This window comes from Chrysemys picta, chromosome 16, assembly GCF_011386835.1.
Source record: "Chrysemys picta bellii isolate R12L10 chromosome 16, ASM1138683v2, whole genome shotgun sequence".
NCBI lineage: Eukaryota > Metazoa > Chordata > Testudines > Emydidae > Chrysemys > Chrysemys picta.
The window spans coordinates 10,677,767-10,696,945 of record NC_088806.1 but is presented as its reverse complement, the minus strand read 5'-3'; the positions used below and the strand labels follow the sequence as shown (position 1 = coordinate 10,696,945).

At 49.2% G+C, this 19,179-nt stretch overlaps 1 protein-coding gene and 1 non-coding gene across 9 annotated transcripts in view; both read right to left on the bottom strand.

The window, feature by feature from the left end:
• The window catches only part of LOC101935438 (zinc finger protein 436-like), a 321,486-nt gene that overhangs the window by 193,772 nt on the left and 108,535 nt on the right, over nucleotides 1-19,179 (bottom strand). Inside the window, exon 3 of one of the 8 annotated variants that reach the window (XR_010593135.1) lies at nucleotides 14,953-14,971. The exons of the other annotated variants lie outside the window; for them this stretch is intronic. The gene's annotated coding sequence lies outside the window, so the exon portion shown is untranslated. Of the gene's footprint in view, nucleotides 1-14,952; nucleotides 14,972-19,179 lie in introns of those variants that run through there. 8 annotated transcript variants of the gene reach the window in all.
• On the bottom strand, nucleotides 18,537-18,608 carry TRNAG-UCC (transfer RNA glycine (anticodon UCC)). The gene has a single exon. It is a non-coding gene; the product is annotated as a tRNA-Gly (tRNA).

Sequence of the window (19,179 nt, the reverse complement as noted above, 5' to 3'; positions counted from 1 at the left end):
CAAACTGTGCAACTAACTGAAGGAAGTGCAGATGATCACAGTGGAGTTCAATTGTTTAAGTCCATGGTTCTCAAACTTCATTGCACCGTGACGCCCGTCTGACAACAAAAATTACTACACGACCCCTGCCCCCCTCCGCGGAAGCCGAAGTCAGAGGGCGTCAGCCCCAAGCGTCAGGGCAGTAGCCTGAGCTCCGCCCTGCAGGGGAGATGAAGCTGCAGCCCGAGTCCTCCCGGGGGGGCTGAAGCCCTCAAGCTTTGGCTTCAACCCCAGGTAGCAGGGTTTGGGCTTCAGTCCAGGGTCTAACGCCGGCCCTGGTGATCCCCTTAAAATGGGTTGAGAACTGCTGGTTTAGTCAATATTGTCTCATGATCTGGAGAGAGAATTCCACAGTAAGTGACTTGGAACTAGGCAAAATGCCCCTGTATTTGGTTCCCAGAGCATTTGAAACCCAGGCCCTAGGGAAGGTGTCTCCTAGCTAATCCTATGTTATGGGAAATGCTGCCCTTCACGATGCAGATGTGGAGGAAATAGAAGTGGGGTTTTGTCGTTGTTGTTGAATTTACCCTTTGTAGGTGCTACGAACGGATATAAAATGAAATCAGCGTGGAAAATGAAATTGCTGCAGAAAAATAGCTACTTTTGACTGGAAACTCCACCTCTGGTAACTTACAGAGATTTCAGGTCCAGGCCTGTATCTAGTTCCTAGCCTAGACCTGTGCCACCAAATGAAAGGAAAACTGGGCATGTTTGGGGAAGCCGTTCTGCACTAGCACGGCTGAGATTTTGAGTGGTTTGGGAAAGAGTTTTACTTCAGAGAAGTGTACATTTACTCTACTCTAAGCAAGGCCAAGGATTGGGAAAGAAGTGGGTTAGAAATAGTACACACCCAGTTCTTGGTTTTCACCCCAGTAAAGGACGCTAAGGTGACTAACGGCCCAAGGAAAATTGTAGAACATGACTCCCTAATTCAGTGTCACTGATTACAGTCGCAGAGGATGCCATGGGAACAACCAACCTTCATTCTTTGGAGCCAAAGTTTCATGAGGCAATGAGAGAGAGAGAGATTCCTTCAGGGGATATTCCTTCCCCGTGAATCCCAAACTGGCTGGCGGATTGGTTAACAAGGACTACCATGCTGTGGTAATGATGGTAACCAATGAGGGAATAAACATGTCGGGCTCCAATTGCAGACTGTGGGATACACGAATGTTAGAGTTCTGATTCTATGGGTTTGCGTCTTAGGGCTCGTCTTCATTTAAAATGCTGCATCAGCACAGCTGCACCAGTGGTACTGAGCTGCTCTAGCACTCGAATGAAGAAGCTCTAAGGAGAAGGGAGAGAGGTCTCCAGTGAGCTTAGATAATCCACCGCCCCGAGAGGCGGTAGCTTTGTCAGCAGGAGAAGCTCTCCCACTGATATGGCCCTGTGTACGGGGGCTGGGGGAGGACTAATACTCTGTACCTCAAAGCACCCTGGAATCCCCATATTCACCACTGTCATATGATGGACATGTTTTGTACAATGCAGGCCTTGTGAAGTATCATTTTAAGTCTTGGTCTGTTGAACCTTAATACCTTGTTGAATTGTAGGTACAATCCTTGTATGTGAAGTTGTGAAGTGTACTGCTCTATGTATTACTGAAATACGTCGTGAGGTTGGGAAACGCCCAGAGCCAGCCTTTCCATTGCAACAAGGGAGAAGTTATCACTGGCCAGACTAGCGTTGATGGCTTATCAAGAAAAATCCACTCTCCCAGAGGCTCCTTAGAGAGGGCACATACGTAATGGGGACAGCCTAACCAATGTCACAGCAAGGCTCTTTCTACCAGCTGGAAGTACAAAAAAGGGGAAATGACATCATCACTTGGCTTCTTCCCCCCACCCCCTCTCACCACCTGGAAGATTGTGTGGAGGACAAAGACTTTGAACTAGAGAGATTGGTCCCAGGCTGGAAGGGAGTTCAGGCTGAGTATTGAGAACTGTGAGCTGCCTGTAACGTCCATTAGGGTGAGAGACTGTTTGATTCAAATCTTGCTTAGTCTGTTAAAGTTCAAATTTAGACTGTGTTTCTAGTTTTATTTCGTAGGTAACCAATTTTTCTCTCTATTCATGCTACTTATAGTCACTTCAAATCTGTTTGTAGTTAATAAATCTGTTTTATATTTTATCTAAACCAGTGTGATTTTGGTTGAAGTGCTTGGGGAATCTCTGCTCAGGTTACAAAGGCTGGTGCATGGCCATGTTCCTTTGAAGAAATGGCAAATTAATGAGCTTGCACTGTCCAAGGGAGTCTTGAGCAGTGTAAGACGGTATATTTTTGGGGTGTAAGGCTGGGGTGAGTGGCTGGTGCCTCCCTGTATTTTTCATGAGTGGCTCAGGGAGCATTCATGCAATTTAGCTGGGTGCGGGGCTCCACATGCCAATGGCTGAGTGATCACAGCACCTGATGAGGTTTGCTGCTTGTCACTGGCTTAGTTTTGTGAGAGACAACCCAGGCAGGAGAGTTAAGGAGGCACAGCGGTCCCACAGTGCCAGGTTGTACTGTCTAACCCCAATGGCCCCCTCCTTCAGGGAGCTCGTGGGGAAGGCAGATCAGCATTGTATGTGGCTAACGCTGTTGCAAGCATCGCAGGGCATTTTGGGGAGGGTCAAAGGTGTGTGAGTGGAGAGTGGAAGTTTCCTTTGCAGAGGGCGAGGGGGGGGGGAGAAAGAAAAACGGGTTAACTCAACACTGTAGCTAGCAAGCTCAGTCCGAAGATAAGAAGCTGATTCCCGTCCAAGGCCAGTTGCTACCTGCCAAGACAGAAGGGGGGAAGTCCAACCCCCCCCGCCCGACCAGCTGTGAGAAGAGAATGAAACACAGAGTTGCAGAGATAACAACGAGAACAGTGAGAGCAACAGCAGATGCCGACAGAAGGGAAAACAGTCTCCGGAGCCGGGATGTTTGTGTTACCCGAAATTGGGCCAGCTAGTAAGCTTAGGGGGGACTAATGACCCACCAGAGTTTGGCGGAAAGCAGTATGTTTATTATACTGAGAGCTAAGCTCAAAAAAAAGGGGAGGGGTCACACTCACACTCGCATACTCATGCTCCCAGGACAGGTATGGCACTGGAGATGTCAGGATCCTTCAAGGTAAATGTCCCACCGCACAGCGATGGACGGGGCGATGAAGGTAAGTCTTCCCGAGGCATGATGGAATGCAACGTGGCGAACCACTGGCCAGGCGGTCCGGGCGAAGGGCCTTCACTGGAGGTACAGGCTTGTGAGTGCACTCCTGAGCACATGGCCCCTTCCCCTTGTAAGGACCTGCTCCTCATGGCCTGCAACTAGAGATGACTTAGCTGCATCTGGTTTGTCATACGCCACCTCGGCCAGTGTCCATGCACTGGGTGTGTGAGTGCTGCCTAATTAGAGTCCCAGACACCTTGTCTACCTGGGAGCTCTTCTGATCTTCCAGCTGTTCAACCAGCCCCTTCATCCCACAAGCATTCCAGGAGGGTGGGGGAGGGGGAAAGCCACTTCACAGGTATTCAGAGAGGGAGAGGAGACAAAAGGGTGGGGGGAGTGTAACAGACCTTTTCAGCATACAGGTTACACATAGGATACAGATCACTGCTGCTCCTACAACAGTTTTGGGAAACAGGGAAGGCCACAGCAAGCCTGTTTGGACTGGCACAAAGAGCACCACGAACAAAGGTCTCTGAAGGAGACGCCCCCCAAAGGAACCCAGGACTTAAAACCCGCCTGAGAACTGGAGCAAATCAGAGAGCACAGCGGATTCTTGGATGGCCTGGGCCCAGTACAGCACTCCCATCCACCCCACCCCCCTTCTTCGTCTTACGTTACACCAAGGCCTGGCCAGCTTTGGGTCGAGCATATGTGAGTATGAAAGTGGGCTGGGGCTTGGGGCACTAACGCTTTTCTTCCTTCCCTTGAGTGACGTGGAAGCATTTCCATCACTCACCGCACTGTTATTTTATTATTTTATCAATAAAGCTTTAAAATTGAGACACTTGGTGTGCCTCGTCATCTACTGCCAAAAAGATCCTGTGGCCATGGCCTGATCAACTGTGGTCCCAGGCAGATTGGTAACGAAAATCTGTCACAGTTTTGGTGGAGAATTGCGGAGGGGGAGCCCTGCGGCGCGCACCAACTGTTCTGCCGTTGGTATTTCATGTTTGCTTCACACGGCACTGTTAGTATTGCATGTTGAGGATTTTATGATAAAGGTGGTGCCCACTGTGATGGGTTGGATCACAGAAACCCCCTTGGGAGCTGCCACCTGATGTGCAAAGACTACCCCTGCTTCTGTTTTCCCTGCCAGCTTGGGACTCCAGCACCCTGTCTTGCTGAGCCAGACACTCCCATCTGCTCCAACACAGACCAAGGGTCGGAATCACTTGTCCCAAAGCTGCAGGTTTACCTGAAAACAGCTCACAGTAGTGTGCTTGTCTTTAGCACTCACATGCCCAACTCCCAATGGGGTCTAAACCCAGATAAATCCGTTTTACCCTGCATAAAGCTTATACAGGGTAAACTCATAAATTGTTCGCCCTCTATAACACTGATAGAGAGATATGCACAGCTGTTTGCTCCCCCAGGTATTAATACATACTCTGAGTAAATTGCTAAATAAAAAGTGATTTTATTAAATACAGACAGTAGGATTTAAGTGGTTCCAAGTAGTAACAGACAGAACAAAGTAAGTCACCAAGCAAAATAAAATAAAATGCGCAAATCTATGTCTAATCAAACTGAATACAGATAATCTCACCCTCAGAGATGCTTCAGTAACTTTTTTCTCAGACTGGACATCTTCCAGGCCTGGGCACAATTCTTTCCCCGGTACAGCTCTTGTTCCAGCTCAGGTGATAGCTAGGGGATTCTTCATGATGGCTCCTCTCTCCTTTGTGTTCTCTTCCACCCCTTTATATATCTTTTGCATAAGGCAGGAACCCTTTGTCCCTCTGGGTTTCCACTCCCTCACTGGAAAAGCACCAGGTTAAAGATGGATTCCAGTTCAGGTGACATGATCACATGTCACTGCAAGACTTCATTACTCACTTGCCAGCACACACATATACAGGCAGAATCACAGGTAAATACAGCCATCTGCAGACAATGGTCCTGGTTAATGGGAGTCATCAAGCTTCCAAACCATCATTAATGGCCCACCCTTTATATAATGACAATAGGCCCTCAGAGTTATATTTCATATTTCTAGTTTTAGATACGAGAGTGGTACATTTATACAAATAGCATGATCACACTCAGTAGTTTATAAACTTTGTAATGATACCTAACAAGAGACCTTTTGCATGAAGCATATCCCAGTTACATTATATTCACTTATCATATTTTTATAAAACCATATAGACTGCACAACGTCACACCCACCCTCAGCCGTAGTAGGACTGAGAACCGGAGAGAGGTTTAGCGTTCCTCTCTCCACCCCGGTCGGCGGGGGAAGGGTGCAGTTGGGTATACCCCCCGGTTGTAGAAGTCCCAGGTATTAGGAGGAGGACTTAAAGATTCTCACTCTAAGCGGACAATCCTCGGTTCATACACACTCAGCCATAGTATGCCTGAGTATAGAGGAGAGCTTTGGGTTTTTCGCTCAGCCCAGGGGGGCACTTGGTGTATGGACCCTCGGTGGGAACGGACTGAGTAATACGGAGGGAGACTTAGGGTCTCTCCCTCCGGCCCGGGAAGGGTGAGCATTGTAAGCCCCGGTGCCAGTCGGTGAGAGCTATGTGAAATTTCAAGTGATTGAAAGAGCTTAAGAGTTGTACTAAGGGATTGTGACAACATGTTCAGAAAACAGAAGGGTACAGCTGCGGACTTGGGAGTCCCACAGTCGTGGGTGACGGCATCAGCGATGGGTTCAATGCTGGATGTACAGGCTTTAGGAGCGCAGGCATGCCCGGTCAGCTGGCGTCACGGGAGGCAGGTGGACCTGATGCCCGAGCCACGGGGGAGGCAGCAAAGAGGGACAGGACCCTGCTGCCGCTTTCAAAAGGGGAGTGAGGACCTCTCTCAGCTGGAGAGGGCTGTCGCCAAGGTGGGGTACAATCCCTGGGGTTCCGTGACAGAGCTTCAGAAAAGGGTGCGTTCTTGGCAGGATTTGTTGGATCTGTCCACTGAGTATAAAAAGCAGAAGGGCAAAACCCTAGGGGCAGCTGTGGGATTAATTTGGACTGCAGCAGCCATGTGGTATCAAATGCTGTCGGGACAGACAGAGGAGTTGAGGAGAAGGGAGGAGATGTGTGCCCAACAGCTGGTGGAAATTAAACAACTGAAAGCGCAGATCACTAACCAGGTGGCAACCCAGGCCTATGTCCAGGACAAGTCGCAGACCTTGAGACAGAACTTCCAGGCGGAAAAGGCAGAATGCACCCCCCTGGAAGCACTGGCTAAGCAGATACCAGTCCTTCAGGGACTTGTCAAAGACTTGACCATCAGTGCCCAGCATACACCGCAGCGGCAGTGTGCTCGCCATGAAAAGGAACTGGAACAGTTAAAACATCGATTGGCCGTGTGTTCAGGGGACGATTCGGGTGACCCTTGTTTAATCTCTCCCTTTTGTGAGGATCCTCAATTTTGGGCGGAAACTTGTCTAGTGGCCCTCATTAAGACTGAGGAGAGGTCGCATGTACGGCACCCCCAACTACGAGGGGTGATTATGAAAAGCAAAGGGACCAGGAGAGGTGGGGTCTAGTTAAGGAGCCCACCCTCCTTGCTGAATTGGTAGTAGAACAAAGCCTGTGCCCATGGAAAGAAACGGTTCAATGAGAAAAACAGGATCGGGCCCAGACAAGCAGGCAGGCAACAGATAAAGAAATTAGAAAACAGCCTTGAGGGCATAGCAGCAGGAGTGAAAAAAGGAATAAGTGCCGACATGGGGAATTTAAATCCCTGAAATAGTACTTGGAATGGTAAAATCTGAGTGGAGTAAGGTATCATTTTGGGAGAGAAGCAAGTGATTTCAGGAAAGAGAGTGAGAAATTAACTCTGCAGAGGCTGGAGAGAATTAATCGGTTGAATGCTGTAAAAGTGTTAGAGAAGAACATTCTTGGATTCTTTGCAGCAATTCTGGAGGGAAAATGTGCCTTTTCCAGAGGAATATCTGTAACTAATCCAGGAAAAGAGACTGTTCAATTGACATCATCTGACTCTAGACAATTTAGTCAGATTTGCTAAGAGAACATAAGGGACGTCTATTGGAACTTAACTGCCCCTAAGTGGATACAAATGTAATCTAGGTACAGCTGTGTACAAATTAAAGCAGTGTAAGGGGTGTTAAGAAAAAGAACTAAATGAACTGGTTTTGTTTAAATAATACCACTAACATCCATTTGAATCTTCCATTCAAAGTTGCAAACACTTGCCAGACACAGGTAACCAATGTTGTTTAACTTTGGTATTTAGCATTTAACCCTGAAGGTAACTCAACGCTTTACAAAATTTTGGGAACCAGCCCCCCTGCCTTAACCCACTAGCCCCTGCTCCCCTCCCGGAGCCAGGCCGAGAACCCAGGGCTTGCAGGACACAGACAGGGATGGGGGTTTGGCCTGATGTGTCCTGGCAGTGGGCACAGAGTGGCTCCGAGGGGGGATGGGAGTTTGCGCAGAGGGCTGGCAGGGCTGGAAAGACCCCAGGGGCATCGTGTCGCCCGTCACACACTGCTCCTTGTCACAATTTGCTGCTTCGTTTATACTGAGCACGGTCAGGAACATCTGCTCAAGCTGCTGCCCGCCCGTGGCATCAGATTCTGCTACGTGCTCTTTAGAGGGGTTAAAAGGGGGAAATCAGAGGGTAGGGTCGGAGCAGGGGGTGGAAATTGACTGGCCAGAGGGGTCAAGGTGCTGGAGGCAGGGGCAGGACGGGCTGAATCAGGGATGGAGCCGTAGGGGCCAGGGTTAAGCCCAGGGGGGAGGTGCTGCCAGACTGTAGCAGAGGGCAAAGGAGGGGGAACAGTTACCCCGAGGGAATGAGCCACCTGGTGTGTGTGTAAAAGCAGGGGACAGAGCGGCTTTTTAGGGCTGGGTTTTTAAAGGCCCGGGCATCCCCATGCTTAGACCCGGCAGCTCCTTTCTCTCTGATATAACCTCCTGAGGGGATACACGAGACTTGATTCAGTGAAATATTTTACATAGAAAACTCTGTGTTGCGCATTGTGAGTTGTTTAAAAGAATCCCGTATCGGTTTATATGTCTGCAGAAAGTCTCCGAGCAGGTCACTGCTTATCTGCTGCTGTGTTTCCCTGATGCGCTCCCTTCCTTGGAATCCATTTTACATCGAGTTTTGCTCCTTTTAAAATGTTATTTCTATTACTCTCACCACTTCATCATTGACCTGTGGGGAAATAGAGCAGGGGGGCCTTCTTTTTAATAGCCAGAGCTGTGAATCTGAAGGCCCCAAAATAAACTCTCCAACAGAGATCTGTTATGCTAACTACCCTTACACAAAGCAGTACAGGCCAGGGCCTGAACTAGACTAGACGGCACAATTCCCTGCCAAACTCGGTCAAGGGTCATGACCGGGGGGGGGGGGGGGCGCAAGGAGGGAAAGAATAAAAAAAAGCCCCAGCAGCAGCACTAATGAAATATAATAACCACTTGTGTGAAGCAATAGGTAACTTTAGCTAAATGCAATTTCTTGACTCATGCAGCTTCTCCTTTGGGTGATCTGTGACCCACTCCGTGATTCCAGCTATCTGCAAAATGACCAATCATAGACGCTCTGTAGGCGTCCCCTAGAAACCCCCCCCCCCCAATCTTTACCCAAAAGACCCCGGAAAATAACATGTGTCTTGAGAAATGTACCCAAACTGGTGCCAAGTACCACCCCTGGGGAAAACCACCAAGCGCCCCTCTATCCAAATAAACATCCAATTCTCGGAAAAATGACGAAGATACCTGGGGGGGAGCGGGAGGGAAACTGACCCCAACCCTAATTTCTTAACTCGCGGTTTGGGGAGGAACTGACCCCAACCCCAGTTTCTTAACTCATGACGTATTGTTTGTACTTTGCTTGCGGTTTAATTAAATAAAAACCCACCTGCGAGCGGCCCTCGGGGTATCAGTCTTCGGACTGCACCCCAGTGCACTGGTATGTATGTCAATAAACTGGCCTCAGGCTTGAGTCTTTGAACTAAAATCATTGCGTGGGTGTCTTTGACCACAACAGACCTTTGTTATCACTGTGCAGATGCAGGTCGTTGTGCTATTTCATTTTTATTTCAATGGCAAATACTCATGAAAAGCGTTTATAAGTGAACAGTTGCGGGTGGTTTTAGCAATGCCATCTGTGTTTCTAGTATAGCACTTGCGATGTTTTTTACTGTGATTTTAGTTTGGAATTTTTAATTCTAACTTTTTATAGCACAAGTTTATTCTGTTGGATCATGTGACTTCCAGTCTGACTGATTTCCTGGCCTGGTGTCAAAACTTCATTTGCATTTGATCCATTAATGGGGATTGCCTTTCCCAACTGTTATTTTGCCTCTCAATCCAGCTCTTAGTGGTTTTTCACATGTCATTGCTCGTGTGTAGGACTTGATTCGCAAATATTCACTGAAGGCAGTATGCTATGTCAAAAGCAGGAACCTAAACACCTGACTGAATCTTGGCCTAGACTCACACTTTTCCTGTTACTGCTCCCAAACCTTTCATAGACCTAAGGCCATATCAACACTAGAAACTGACATTAACTCACATGACGTCTCCATAGAATTGCCACAGTTAGTATGTCACATGGGCGCGGGCCTACTTGTTTCGGAGCTAAGTGTGCTCACCAGAAATGCTTGTATCGATCTGGAGTGCGGTGCACCGTGGATCGGTATCGCACTGTGCAACGCGCCACCCTCCCCTGTACTGTACTTTTAGAGGTTTTGGCAATGCATGCTGGGGCCAACATGGGTCACACAGGGATCAACTTCACATTGTGCAGGGTTCACCATCCTCTAATTTTATACTTATCCCAATTTAAAATTATACACAATTTTTGCACCTTTTTTCCCAAATCTCCCAAACTCTCCTGGCCCTCCTCGCTGTCTGCCATCTCTGACAGAACATGGACCCTGCACGGCGCTGCACTATTGTCATGAGAATTGCAAGCCCAGGGTGCAGGACCCTGCAGTATTTGCAGAGCTGCAGGAAGGGAAGTGGGGGACATGATGAGTCCATGCAGAACAGCTTGCTGGGGGACATAGCGACAACCAATTCAAAATGGTTGGTGGCATTCACGGAGCAGGTGCAGATGGAGGACTACTGGTTCTGGGCCCAAGAAACGGGCACTATTTTAGATTTTTTGGGGGGTGGGAGTGGGGCGTGCACAAGTTTAACTGTGACTCCAGGGACATGAAAACTCTAAGCATTTTTTTTTTTTACAGATAGCAACTTAGCAATTATCTGACAAGAGCACTGGATCTAATTCCTATATAAAGAATTAAATTAATATTAGACCCGCTCAGCACGAATGCTAACATGTTCTGACATCTTGTATCAAGTCACTTACTGGACACTGGTTAGGTTTAAAATTTTCACTCTTGAATACAACTATTCTCACTCTTGAATACAACTATTGAAACAATTGTAGAATGTCACCTAGTTTTTTTTCTATCATTTAAGCTACTTACTTTTTGCAGTTCACCAAGCTTGGAATAGATCATTTAACTTTTGGAAACATCCTACTAGGGGCAAGACCTCGTAAGTTTATCCTTCACCTGCCTGGGACTCTTGGGGGGTCACCATACTATAAATAATAGACACGAAACTCACTTGAAATAGGAGTGAAATTGACTTATCGCCAACCCCAAATGTTCAAAAATCATGAAATTGGCTTAAAAATCATGAGATTATGTAAAAATAATAGATTTGGTGTTCTTTGCACAGGCTGACAGATGGTAGTACATCTGTCTCAATTTTCTCCCTCTCACCTTTCCCAGACTCTGGTCCAGGGGTAGCAAATTTTAACAGGGCATCAGTAATCATAGAATCATAGAAGATCAGGGTTGGAAGGGACCTCAGGAGGTCATCTAGTCCAACCCACTGCTCAAAGCAGGACCAATCCCCAATTAAATCATCCCAGCCAGGGCTTTGTCAAGCCTGACCTTAAAAACCTCCAAGGAAGGAGATTCCACCACCTCCCTAGGTAACGCATTCCAGTGTTTCACCACCCTCCTAGTGAAATAGTGTTTCCTAATATCCAACCTAAACCTCCTCCACTGCAACTTGAGACCATTGCTCCTTGTTCTGTCATCTGCCACCACTGAGAACAGTCTAGATCTATCCAATTTGGAACCCCCTTTCAGGTAGTTGAAAGCAGCTATCAAATCTCCCCTCATTCTCCTCCTCTGCAGACTAAATAATCCCAGTTCCTTCAGCCTCTCCTCATAAGTCATGTGCTCCAGTCCCCTAATCTTTTTTGTTGCCCTCCACTGGACTCATTCCAATTTTTCCACATCCTTCTTGTAGTGTGGGGCCCAAAACTGGACACAGTACTCCAGATGAGGCCAATGTCAAATAGAGGGGAATGATCACGTCCCTCGATCTGTTGGCAATGCTCCTTCTTATATAGCCCAAAATGCCGTTAGACTTCTTGGCAACAAGGGCACACTATCGACTCATATCCAGCTTCTCGTCCACTGTAACCCCTAGGTCCTTTTCTGCAGAACTGCTTCCTAGTCATTCGGTCCCTAGTCTGTAGCAGTGTATGGGATTCTTCCATCCTAAGTGCAGGACTCTGCACTTGTCCTTGTTGAACCTCATCAGATTTCTTTTGGCCCAATCCTCTAATTTGTCTAGGTCCCTCTGTATCCTTTCCCTACCCTCCAGCGTATCTACCACTCCTACCAGTTTAGTGTCATCTGCACTTGCTGAGGGTGCAGTCCACGCCATCCTCCAGATCATTAATGAAGATATTGAACAAAACCAGACCCAGGACCAACCCTTGGGGCACTCCACTTGATACCGGCTGCCAACTAGACATGGAGCCACTGATCACTACCCATTGACGATTTAGCCAGCTTTCTATCCACCTTATAGTCCATTCCTCCAGTCCATACTTCTTTAACTTGCTGGCAAGAATACTGTGGGAGACCATATCAAAAGCTTTGCTAAAGTCAAGGAATAACACAATCCACTGCTTTCCCCTCATCCACAGAGTGAGTTATCTCCTCATAGAAGGCAATTAGGTTAGTCAGGCATGACTTGCCCTTGGTGAATCCATGCTGACTGTTCCTGATCACTTTTCTCTCCTCTAAGTGCTTCAGAATTGATTCCTTGAGGACCTGCTCCATGATTTTTCCAGGGACTGAGGTGAGGCTGACTGGCCTGTAGTTCCCCGGATTCTCCTTCTTCCCTTTTTTAAAGATGGGCATTACATTAGCCTTTTTCCAGTCATCCGGGTCCTCCCCCGATAGCCATGAGTTTTCAAAGATAATGGCCAATGGCTCTGCAATCACATCCGCCAACCCTCGGATGCAGCACATCCGGCCCCATGGACTTGTGCTCGTCCAGCTTTTCTAAATAGTCCGGAACCACTTATTTCTCCACAGAGGGCTGGTCACCTCCTGCCCATGCTCTTCTGCCCAGTGCAGTAGTCTGGGAGCTGACCTTGTTCGTGAAGACAGAGGCAAAAAATCATTGTATACATTAGCTTTTTCCACATCCTCGGTCACTAGGTTGCCTCCCTCATTCAGTAAGGGGCCCACAGTTTCCTTGACTTTCTTCTTGTTGCTAACATACCTGAAGAAACCCTTCTTGTTACTAAATGAAAATGATAATAAGTAAAATGAGTGTTTACTTTTTATTTTCTTACGGTAACTAGATCCGCCCTTCATACCTACCACTTATAATCACTGAAAATCTATCTTTCTGTAGGTAATAAACTTAGTTGAATGTTTTATACTGACTAGTGAGTATGTCTAAAGTGTTTGGGGGAATTGCTCAGATTACAAAGGCTGGTACATGTCCACTTTCCTTTGACAAAGTGGCAAACTAATTAATGAGCTTGCACTGTTCAAGAGAAGGTCTTAAGCAGTGTAAGGCGGTACGTTTCTGGGGTGCAAGACTGGAGGGATTTCCTGGGGTCTCCCTGTGACGGGGCAGGTGCCCCTCACTGCCTGGCAAAAGGTTAATAGCAGCCTTTTGAGCAGCAGTGCAGAATCCAGCCAATCAGAGGAAGGCTTAGAAGCAGCCAATCAGGGCCAGACTGGGCCCTATAAGAAGGACTGCAGGGCAGAGAGGAGCTCGGTCTCTCCCTGGAGCTTGAGGGAGAAGGACTGGCTGCCTGTAGAGACAGAGCAGTGCTGGGCAGGGTCAGGGGAGCAAGCGGAGCTCCAGCCTGGCTGGCTCCGGGACTGAGGTCTTGATACAGGGGCCGAGTAGGTGCTGGGGCTACGGGGAAGTGGCCCAGGGAAAGCAGGTAGCAGCAGAGGGGAAGGAGAGGCAGTGAGCGGCTGCCAGCTATAGGGTCCCTGGGTCAGGGCCCAGAGTAGCAGGTGGGCCTGGCCCCCACTGGGCACCAAGGGAAGTGGCCAGCCAAAGGACTGGCGAGGGGCTGGACTAGGGGCTGCAGTTCACCACTGCGGCGAGAGGCCGGGCGAAGGACTGCCGGTTCCTCCGGAAGGGCAGGGAGACAATGGAGTTGAGGCACAGACGGAGGGCCGGGCCCTGAAGAGGACGCCGCCATCCGGAAGCGACACGGGTCCCCACAGACAACAGAGATGGAGCGACGGAGAATGAGACACCACCAGAGGGGGGGCGCCCTGCTGATGCTCAGAGGTAATTCCCTGAGGAACCAGCAGGAGGTGCCAGAACATCACCATGGCCCCCTCGTAGCTCAAGAGAACCTGCTTCAATATAGAAAAACACAATGACCACCCTTCTAATGGTCATCCACCACTCCACACTACAATCCACCTGGGGGATCAGCAAACAATTACAATCCAGACCTGATGGGGACCACATCCTGAAAGACATCTTTCCCCAATCCCCTCTTTTGGCCCTTAAACAACCCCCCAACCTCATCAGCACAACCAGGTTCCCTACAGACCAGGACACACCAACTCAAAGCTGCACCAGACCTCACCAGAAGAACTGATGCCAAACCTGCAGCCATATCTCCCCTGCTGCCATGATCAATGCCCCACAAAACACACCTGACAAGATCTACACAGTAGCGTGGGAACACTTTTTGTACGAGGGGTGCTGAAAGCCAGCTAGGAAACTATAAACCATGTGTTCAAAAGCAACGTGAAAAGCGCAATTCCTGCTCTCACCATATGGCTGCAGCGAAGCTCCAGGATTCTCAAGAATTTGTTCTGACAGCACCAGCAAATTTTTCACAGTAAAACCTTGGGGTGCGGCAGTTCTGGCACCTATGGGGTCCTACAAATGCCTATCACAGCATGTGCTGGACTCCATCCAGTGCACCAAATGCCCCCAGCAAAAACTACGTGGGTGAAGCTAGACAATCACTCTGCTCTTGAACGAACTCACACAGAAACACGGTAGAAGACAAAACCCACCCCATCGCCTGTGGACAAACACTTCCACAAAATAATCACTCAAGATCTCCCCTCTCAGTCCTAGCCCTCAAAGGAAACTTGCAAAACACCTTCAAAAGCCGAGCCTGGGAGCTTACATTCATAGCTGTGCCAGACTCTAAAAATCATGGCCTCAAAAAACAGAACAAGAAAAAAGAAAGACACTGGTTATATGTCTCATTATAACAATCTGTAATCCACGAATTCTCCTTTCTCCTAGGAGTGCAGCGGTATTAACTGCCCACTTCAGTTTGAACAGTTCTGGCAACATGGGTTCATTTCTTACGCTTAACGATCTGCTCCACTCGGAGTATCTTCCCCCGACGGGAAGAAGAGCTCGACAGCGGAAATCGGTGCAGTAAACGCTGTCACCTCACCCACCTGGCCGCTCAGGTACTTTAGAACAGTCCTTAAGAACTGGGGAGAAAATGGGTCAAAAACGGAATATTTGATAATATGAGATAAAAACACCAAGATCTGAGGGATGGTCAATAATTAGTGGGAAAGTTTGACAGGATTGGATCTGATTTTTATGGGCGGCAGGGGCACCCCCGGTTTGGGGAGGCTGGCCCCCTGCCTCCCTCTAATGTCCAGGACCCTGCCCCACCCCTACTACCATGGGCTGGCCCTGAGTCCCCACCGGCACCCAAGGAGCCCCGAGCCTCAGCCAGCCAGGGCCAAGCCCTGAGCTGGGCCACACAGAGTCGCTCTGAGTCCTGCCAGGGCCTCCTCCAGCTTCCATTACCCGCTGTCCAGGCTGATTGTACAACAAATAAACAACCAGAAAGTGAGGGTTCCCCTCCATCACCACCAGTCCCAGGGGCAGCAGGAGCCCTTTGTGAAGGTGTTTTAGGGCCAGGGAGGGGGGCTGGAGCAGGAAGGCTCCCTGGCTGTGGGGAGGGGGCAGCAGGATGGGAGGGGTAGGGGCCAGGCAGCTGGTGGCTGTGGGGCGCTGCACTGGGGAGACAGGAGGGTGTGGGGGGGCAGCTAGGGTGACCAGACAGCAAGTGTGAAAAATCGGGATGAGCGTGGGGGGTAATAGGAGCCTATATAAGAAAAAGACCCAAAAATCAGGACTGTCCCTATAAAATCAGGACATCTGGTCACCCTAGGGGCAGCAGCTGGGCCCAGTTACTCCACTGAGAACAGTCGCTTCTCCCTTCCCCTCCTGTGTCCCTCCCAGGCCCTGTTACTGGCAGAGACCAACCGGCCGCCCCGTCCCACCCCAGAGCCAGCAGCTTCTCCTGGCTCCCCTCAGCTGCAGACTCTAACCTCCTGCCAGTTTGGGGGAATGACTCAGGGCGACAATTTCCCACCTGAACAAGGACAATCGGCTGCAGATAAAACAGGTGGGAAAATTTCCCCAGGCCGAGGAGATTTTAATCTAGCATGTGAGAATTAGAAAACGGGGCAAAATCCGAGGAGAATAGAGACATGGACAATCACTGGAGAGAAAAGGGTGTGTGTGTGTGTTGGGGGGAATCTACATGGATTTGATCCCCATATTTGATAGAGAAAAACCTCTGAGGTTTTTACCCACTAAAGCTTATGCCCAAATAAATCTGTTAGTCTTTAAGGTGCCACCGGACTCCTTGTTGTTTTTGTTAGCAGGAAGCAACATGGTTTGGTCTGTGATTGTACCAAAGGGAGAAGATGGTTGTTTGTAAAGGAAAACAGAAGGCCTCTAATGAGGAGGGGATTTGAACCCACACAGGGAGAGCACAATTAATTAGCAGTAGCACCTTAACCACTCGGCCACCTCATCTGAGCTATCAGGGAAGGGACAGGAGGAGAACTCTAAGGCCAGCAGGGGTAGGGACAATAAGGAGTTTAAGCGTAAGCAGGATCTGAACGAGCTCCCCCCTCACACCTATTGATGAGCTGGCGGAAAGACTTCAGGAACAGACCGTGTTCGCACAGACCCGCCTACTCCGCCTAGCTACGCAGCATGATGGGGCGGCTTTGCCAAAAGGACCAGTTTTGGCTGATGGTGGGTTACAAATCACATGAGTACAATGAAATGTTGTTATCCTCCCTAGATGAGTCAAGGCCAGCACAGGGCACCGAGGAACCAGGGAACATTTCAATCCTTAACAACACCAGCAGATCGAGGAACATGATCATTCCCCTTTATTTGACATTGGTGAGGCCTCATCTGGAGTACTGTGTCCAGTTTTGGGCCCCACACTACAGGAAAGATGTGGAAAAATTGGAAAGAGTCCAGCGGAGGACAACAAAAATGATTAGGGGTCTGGAGCACATGACTTATGAGGGGAGGCTGAGGGAACTGGGATTGTTTAGTCTCCAGAAGAGAAGAATGAGGGGGGATTTGATAGCAGCCTTCAACTACCTGAAGGGGGGTTCCAAAGAGGATGGAGCTTGGCTGTTCTCAGTGGTGGCAGATGACAGAACAAGGAGCAATGGTCTCAAGTTGCAGTGGGGGAGGTCCAGGTTGGATATTAGGAAACACTATTTCACTAGGAGGGTGGTGAAGCACTGGAATGGGTTCCCTAGGGAGGTGATGGAGTCTCCTTCCTTGGAGGTTTTTAAGGCCCGGCTTGACAAAGCCCTGGCTGGGATGATTTAGTTGGGGATTGGTCCTGCTTTGAGCAGGGGGTTGGACTAGATGACCTCTTGAGGTCCCTTCCAACCCTGATATTCTATGATTCTATGAACACAAAACAGAGAAACGCTCCCGAGTCTCTCCCAGGGAATTAACATTTCTGTGCAGAAAGCTAGAGGTTTGAACAGAAAGGAGTGAAACCAAATGGCCACACGATGGCGCCAGAAGCCTAGGAATGAAAAGCCCCAGGATTTCTGTGTGTGCCTGGGCTCTGGAAAGGGATTTGGTTCCATTCATTGCATTGCTGCGGCAGGTAACATCCCAGGAATGAGCCGTATCGATGACCGTGACACCGGGTGTGAGGAGGCTATAATCTGATTCCAATGGAATAATGATTTTACACCTGAGTCATTAGCGGCAGCTTCCCAAGGGCAATTCCAACTGGTTCCTCCCAGAGATGGGTGATCGGGGAACAGGGAATCTCTCCGGCTCCCACTGTCAGTTCTCCAGTCTTTCTCCCTCCCTCCCCCACACTATCACATGCCCCCACTAGTAATTAACTAATGGATATAAACTGCCCATCAACAAGCTTAACCTTGAAATTAGGTGAAGGTTTCTAACCACCGGAGGAGTGAAATTCTGGAACAGCCTCCCAAGGGGAGCAGTGGGGGCAAAAAACTGAACAGGCTTCAAGACTGAGCTTGATAAATTTATGGATGGGGTGGTGTGATGGGACTGCCTGCAACGGCATGTGGACAATCTGTGATTGCTAGCAGCAAATGTATCTCCAGCGGCTGGAGATGGGACAATAGGTGGGGAGGGCTCAGAGTTACTGCAGAGAATTCTTTCCCAGGTGTCTGCCTGATGCATCTTGTCTGCATGCTCAGGGTCTAACTGATCGCCATATTTGGGGTTGGGAAGGAGTTTTCCCCAAGGGTAAATTGGCAGAGACCCTGGGGGGTTTCGCCTTCCTCTGCAGCATGGGTCACGGGTCACTTGCAGGTTTAAACCAGTGTAAATGGTGGATTGTCTGTAACTTGACAGCTTTAATCCATGATTTCAGGATGTCAGTAACTCAAGCAGAGGTTAGGGGTCTGTTACAGGAGTGGGTGGGTGGGGTCCTTTGGCCTGCAAGGTGCAGGAGGTCGAACCAGATGATCACGCTGGTCCCTTCTGACCTTAAAGGCTCTGAGTCTAAACAGGAGAGGGGAGTAAATAACACATTTTTAAAGAATAAACCAAACATTGTAATACCAGGATGACTCCAACAGCTCACTGTATAGTCCTGCCCCTTTCTTCCGCCACTGGGTGTTGAATGACCTGGTGGGATTTGGGACATTAATTCTCTCGTTCCATTGATAAACTGATACAATGTGACTGAAATTAAACCAATTCCCAGCCAAGAAAAAGGGACATCCTTGCATTGGCTGGGAATCGAACCCGGGTCAACTGCTTGGAAGGCAGCTATGCTCACCACTATACCACCAATGCATCTGGCAAAAGTATTTCTCCTATGTGTCACTTATGCCAAATGACTCACCCCCACAGAGCTCAGGATCTGGCCGGACAGGCTGGAGGCAGCCTGTGAGCAGAGACAGGTTCCCAGAGTGACGGACAGATGGGGACATGGGCTCCACATCCCAGCCTGAGGTAGGACCAACCCCATCTCTGCCCTCAGAGAAAGGAAATGAAAATCAATGACCCTAATGACAAATTTCACCCCAGCAGGAAGGAGACAGCTCCTTTTAAAGCACATTTTGTGTTGGTTCCTGCTACGTACAGAACGGTTTGTTGCTGCTGCTGATTCCTGGGTGGTGGGGCTCAGGCTTTTGGCTTCAGCCCCAGGCCCCAGCAAGTCTAACACCAGCCCTGGTGACCCCATGATAACAGGGTCACGACCTACATTCCCTGTAAGTTGCGCGGCCGCCTATTAAGCCCTTCACAGGGGCTCAGGGCTGCGGCGGGGAGAGATGCCTCTCCCCAGTGTGGACCTGCCGCAGTGGGGAGACGCACCCCTCCCCACCGGCCCCAGCGTGGATCTGCCCCGGACTTGCCGCTGACG